We start from the raw sequence: 7086 nt of genomic DNA, 5'->3' as shown, positions 1-7086 counted from the left end.
TAATAATATTAAAAAATAATATTCTAACAATATTTTATTCAATTTTTAACTTTCATCTAAAATCATCTCATCTCATCTCACCATCCAAACATGGCCTAAAATCTAGCTATCAATCTTCACTCCATAGAACCTTCAAGTAAGCGTGTAATCAGTTCGGTTCGATCTAATTTTTGATATATTTTGGAACTGACCTAAGCTGATTTTGGAATTTTAAGAATTGATACAGGCTGATTCATCCAGAAAATCGAAACTTTTAATTTTTTCAGTTTCGGTCTAGTTCGGTTTGGTTTTACAGGTGTGATTAGGTTTTGGACTTTTTGTTGGGCTAGTTGGTTTTTCTGACCTAAATTATTATTATTTTTTTATCCCAATTATGATAAAATTCCATAACATTATTTTAAAAAACATCATGTATATAACCATAAAAATGTGTAAAAATATACTTATAAAAAATGTATTTATCCTTAATATATATATATGTGTGTGTGTGTGTTGGAAAATAGATAATTGATTCCCTCAATCTTTGGTATATTAGGAAACCTATATATTTGTATCTTTGACTTTCCTAGGATTAGGGGATAACCATTAAGGAATCCCACTGATATAGAAATCTGTTTTAGGGAGAAAAGTTTCCTATTTTATTTCCTTGTAATTAGCTCTATAAATTAGCCATGTAATCGTACATATAGTCTGTGTAAAGGCTACAATTGATAATAATACAATTGATTCATTTTTCCCACATGGTATCAGAGCTTTAGGCTCTTTTCTGGGATTCTTGGCCTTCATTGCTGTGAATCAATGTCTGATATCAAAGTATCCAATACCATGGCAAAATCTGAGGACGCCCTTTAACATCAGCCATCCGGTGACCTGCAAAACATTCACGCAGCATATAGGATGAACGAAAAGAACTACTTGAAGTGGTCCCAATTTATTAGAACCTATTTGAAGGGAAAGGGGAAGCTTAACCATCTCCTAGAGACTGGACCAAAGGAAGGAGATCCACGGTATGATGAAGCAGATTCCATGATTATGTCATGGTCATGGAATTCGATGAACTCGAAGATTAGCGACACTTGTATGTTTTTATCCACAGCTAAAGAAATCTGGGATGTGGTTCGATAGACATACTCGAAGGCCCGTGATGCAGCTCAAGTATACGAGATCAAGGTCAAGACCAGTGCACTAGACAAGGAAGTAAAACTGTAACCGAATATGCCAACTTGCTTTAAAATCTGTGGCAGGAACTTGATCATTACCGGTGCATAGAGACTAAATGTGCATCAGATGCTGCCATCTTAAAAAGTTTTATTGAAAAGGATCGAGTCTACGACTTCCTCGCAGGACTCAACTTAGAATTCAATCAGGTCAGGGTCCAAATTCTCGGCAAAGAAGAGGTACCATCTCTCAAGGAGACTATCTCTCTTATTCGTGCTGAGGAAAGTCGCATGGGAGTTATGCTGGAACCCCAAGTTCTGGAAGGTTCAACCATGGTGACTAAAACAGAACATCAACCAATACAAGAGAACATGAAGAGAGATCCATTGAGAAACTCAGGACGAGATAACAAAGATGCCTTCTGGTGCACTTATTGTAAGAAACCACGGCATACTAAACAAAATTATTGGAATCTGAATAGTAAACCACCAAGCAAAGAATGGGGTTATCAAGGAGGATTGCAGAGGAATCCAAACTAGGTCTACTTCACCATGACTCAACCCAAAAATTAGCAACATCAAGAAAATTCCCAAAATCTGGTTGAGCTCAATAAGGAAGAGATTGAGAAATTCAGGGGATTTTTGGGATCATTGGAGAAGCCTACTGGTGCATGTTATCTTGCACTCTCAGGTGAGTTCTCTATTTCTCAAGGATTAAATGTCTCAGATGAATCTATTAGGAATCTATGGGTTATTGACTCTGGAGCCACGGATCATATGACTCACTCTTCACTACATTTTAACACTTATACCCCATGCCCAAGCAATCGAAAAATAGCCGTTGCCGATGGTTCTCTCACTACAGTAACTGGTCTAGGGGATATCCGTGTCAATCCATCTCTTATCCTAAAAAATATTCTTCATGTCCCCAAATTATCCACCAACCTAGTATCCATCCAAAAACTAACTCAAGATATTAACTGCAATGTGGTTTTCTATCCCTCTTACTGTGTATTTCAGGACCGGGATTCGGGGAAGAGGATTGGACTTGCTTGGGAGAAGGATGGGCTCTACTATCTTGAGGAATCAGGCATATCAAATATTGTCAGGAATAAATTATCTTTGTCACTGTTATCATCATACAATAGAGACACCATTTGGCTTCATCATTTTAGACTAGGGCACCCATCATTTGGAGTTTTAAAAACTATGTTTCCTTCATTGTTTAAAGGGCTGAATTCTGAACCTTTTTTCTGTGATGTATGTGAGTTTGCAAAACATAAACGTGTACCCTTTCCAATAAGTAATGAGAGAAGTTCAGTTCCATTTGCTTTGATTCATAGTGACATATGGGGACCCTCCACAGTTCCAAATGTTTCAAGTTCACGATGGTTTGTCTCTTTTATCGATGATTGCATTAGAGTCTCTTGGATCTTTCTCCTCAAAACCAAATCTGATGTAAGAATGTGCTCTCAAATTTTCATAACATGGTTCAAAACCAGTTTGGTGTTAAAATAAAAAAAAATTAGATTGAATAATGCACGGGATTATTTCAATCGTATCTTATCTCCTTACTTCCAAAAAGAAGGTATTATCCATAAATCCTCTTGCATTAATACCCCACAGCAAAATGGCATTGCTGAGAGGAAGAATGGTCATTTGCTAGCCACAACCTGAGCCTTCCTTTCCCATCAAAATGTTCCAAAAACTTATTGGGTGCAGGCTGTTCTCACAGCTACATATATCATCAATTGATTGCCATCAAGGGTGGTAGGGTTTAAAACACCAATGGAGACACTTTCTCAGTTTTATCCCGATCTAAGAATAACAAATCATCTCATTCCATGAATTTTTGGTTGCACGACCTTTGTTCATATTCATAGCCATCAAAGAGGAAAACTAGATCCAAGAGTAGTTAAGTGTATTTTTGCGGGGTATTCATCAACCCAAAAGGGGTACAAGTGTTATCATCCACCTACCAGGAAGTTCTTTGTTTCCATTGATGTCACCTTTGAGGAGCAAAAATCATACTTTACTTAGCCATATCTTCAGGGGGAGCCCTTGTCATTCATTGAAGATAAGGACAGAGATTTGTTTTTACTTAAGTTACCATCGAATCCTTCAATTCCTCAAACCTCAAACTCAGCCCCTGAATCTGTCCAATCCACTTCCACAGCCCATGAATCTGTCCAATCCACTTCCATACCTGTTGAACCATCTCAAACTGTGACAGAGAATGATGAGTTTCGTGACTCTAGAAGATTTGTGCAGGTTTACTCAAGACAAAGAGATCCGGACCCTTATCCTGAGCAATTTCCAGCTTCAACTCCAGATCTTGAGAATGAGGTAAGTCCCGATATTTCTCCCCCATCAGCTCATGATCACGATTTTCCTATTGCTATTAGGAAAGGCACAAGAGAATGCACTAAACACCCATTGTACCCTCCTTTATCAAAGTTTGTGTCATTTAGAAAATTCTCACAATTACATAGGAGTTTTCTAGTCAGCATAAATACCATTCCTATTCCTAATACTTTATCTAAGGCATTATCTAATGAGAATTGGAGAAATGCTATGAATGAAGAGATGCAGGCACTAAGAAAAAATCAGACATGGGAAATTGCGGATTTACCACCTGGGAAGAAAGTTGTGGGATGCAAATGGGTGTTTACAGTGAAGTACAAGTCAGATGGTTCCTTGGAGAGATACAAGGCCAGACTAGTGGCAAAAGGTTACACGCAAACCTATGGGGTTGACTATCAAGAAACATTTGCTCCAGTGGCTAAGATGAGTACAGTAAGAGTGTTGCTATCACTAGCTGCTAACTTTGACTGGTACTTGGAGCAATTTGATGTAAAAAATTCCTTTCTTAATGGTGAGTTGGAGGAAGAAATATACATGGATGTTCCTCCGAGCTTTAATGGAAATCTGAAAAGTAATAAAGTGTGCAGATTGAAGAAAGCACTTTATGGTCTTAAACAATCACCAAGGGCTTGGTTTGGAAGGTTTACCAAAGTAATGCTTGCCACTGAATACAGACAAAGTCAAGGAGATCATACACTCTTTGTTAAGCACTCAGATGCAGGGGGAGTCACAGCTCTTTTGGTATATGTTGATGACATAATTGTGACAGGAAATGATGAGAAGGAGAAGGAAGCCTTGAGAAGGTGTCTTGTCAGAGAATTTGAGATAAAAGAACTTGGAAGACTAAAGTATTTTTGGCAATTGAAGTAGCTCATTCCAAAGAAGGCATCTTTATTTCACAACAGAAATATGTTATTGATCTTCTCAAGGAGACAGGAAAGTTGGCATGTAGACCTGTCTCCACACCAATCGAGCCAAACCACAAACCTGGAGAGTTAAATGAAGATCCAGCTGTAGACAAGGAAATGTAGCAAAAACTGGTAGGAAAACTTATATATCTTGCTCACACACGGCCAAACATTGCATATGCCGTGAGTGTGGTTAGCCAATTTATGCACAGCCAGAGAGAAGTTCACCTACAGGCAGTGTACTGTGTACTACATTACCTAAAGGCCAATCCTGGCAAGAGAATTCTATTTAGAAGAAATGCCGGATTGATTCTTGAAGCTTACACCGATGCTGATTATGCAGGCTCACCAGTTGATAGGAGGTCAAGTACAGGTTATTGCACTTTCCTTGGAGGCAATCTTGTGACCTGGAGGAGTAAGAAGTAGAATGTGGTAGCTAGATCAAGTGCTGAGGCATAATTTAAGGCAATGGCTCAAGGAGTGTGTGAATTACTCTGGCTCAAGATAATTCTGGAAGACCTTAGAATCAGATGGGAAGGACCAATGAAATTATTTTGTGACAACAAGTCAGCCATCAACATTGCTCACAATCTTGTTCAACATGATAGAACAAAGCACATTGAAGTGGATAGACACTTCATAAAAGAAAAGTTGGAAAGTGGATTAATTTGTACCCGATATGTGTCAACTAATGGCCAACTCGCAGATGTATTCACAAAAGGGCTTAGCAGTGCAGCATTCCAAGGACTTATCTTCAAGTTGGGAATGAAGGATGTATATTCACCAGCTTGAGAGGGAGTGTTGGAAAATAGATAATTGATTCCCTCAATCTTTGGTATATTAGGAAACCTATATATCTGTATCCTTGACTTTCCTAGGAATAGGGGATAACCATTAAGGAATCCCACTGATATAGAAATATGTTTTAGGAAGGAAAGTTTCATATTTTATTTCCTTGTAATTAGCTCTGTAAATCAGCCATGTAATCATACATATAGTCTGTGTAAAGGCTACAATTGATAATAATACAATTGATTCATTTTTCCCAAATGTGTGTGTATGCCTTTTTTTTTTTAAAGACGAGCCAGTAGCCACATGTCCAGTAGTGGCCCTGTCCCAAATTTATTAAAAAACCCTCACTTGTGGCGAAGGAAAACCGTGGTACAAAAAAAACTTAGAGAGATTACATCAAACACTCCAAAATACTAACCACCAAAACCAAAACAGAAACAACTCTAAACAATCCTAATAACCACTAAATAAGCCTAAAGAACAGTCCTCTAAATATGCCTAAACACACCTTCAACAAGCCTCGCAAAAACAAAAAGCTAAATCCAAGTGTAGGCTAGGCCCAATTTGTCCAGCCCAGGAAGGTGTCTAATATGACGTGGAAGACTCTGTTATCCAGATAAAACATGTCCACACCCTGCGCGCACTCCTTAGCTAAGGAATCCGCCACTGAGTTCCCTTCCCTAAAGCAATGGTGACACTCAATTCTCATCACCTCAAGATGATCAACAATAAGTTTCCAGAAATCCCACAAATACCAAAGGAGAGCATCTCCTGGAATTAACCGAGGAAACAACCACTTGAGAATCACAATTAACATCCACCTCCCCCCAACTGGCAATTCTACAAAGATGAAGCCCTTCAAGCAAGGCACGAAGTTTAGCCTTTGAATTGGTACAAGATCCAAAGGGTTCAGAGAAGGCAAATATAATTTTACCATCCCTGTCACGAAGCACTCCACCACCACCTCCACTCCCCGAATTTCCCAGACTACTCCCATCCACATTCAATTTGACATGGCCATGGGCCGGTTTGGACCACCAAGCCACTCTTTCACTTTTGTGCTTAGGAAAGACAAGTGGAATTTCAAGACGCTCTAGAAGCCTTGAATCCCCGACGCTCAGCTTAGAAACTTTGGGGATATTATCCATCACCACATGCACCCAGAATTTAATAGAATGCCAAACTTAATACACTAACTCGTTTTTATTATCCATCCTGGCCTTGCATCGCTGTTGCCACAATCGCCACACCACAATGGACGGAAGTAAGTCGGGGAGGATCCTTACTTGGGACTGACGCGAAGCACGTCGAAACCAAGCTGAAATATGTTCCCTCCATCTTTGAATAGCCACAAACGGAATCCCCATCTCAACGGACTCTTTCCTCCAATGGGCGCTAGCAAAATCACCACTACCCAGGACGTGATCAAGATCTTCACATTGACTGTACTTGCAACAATTATAGCAAGAGACAACTAGAATACCAATCTTGTGAATTTGATTGTCCACACTAAGACAATTAAAGTAAGCTTTCCACACACAAACATATATCTTACCAGGCAACCATTTATTCCAGATCCACGACGCACCTTCCATTTTTGGGACTCTGACATGAGATCTCCCAAGCCGATTTGGTGGAAAACTCCCCATATTTATCCGGGGTCCAAATCAACACGTCCTCTTTATTATTCCCCCCACGCACTGAAGCCGTAACCTCACTGGCCAGATTCTGACCAACAAGTGCAATAAGTTTATCCATGTCCCAACAATTCCGTACCACTAAGTCTTTCACTCGAAGATGAACCTCTGAATGTAATTCACCTTCATACATAACGGACCGACCTCCATAAATTTGTCATACCAAAG

The sequence above is a fragment of the Juglans regia genome, chromosome 7 (genome assembly GCF_001411555.2).
Source record: "Juglans regia cultivar Chandler chromosome 7, Walnut 2.0, whole genome shotgun sequence".
NCBI classification, from domain to species: Eukaryota; Viridiplantae; Streptophyta; class Magnoliopsida; order Fagales; family Juglandaceae; genus Juglans; species Juglans regia.
Note: the sequence above shows the minus strand (reverse complement) of the source record.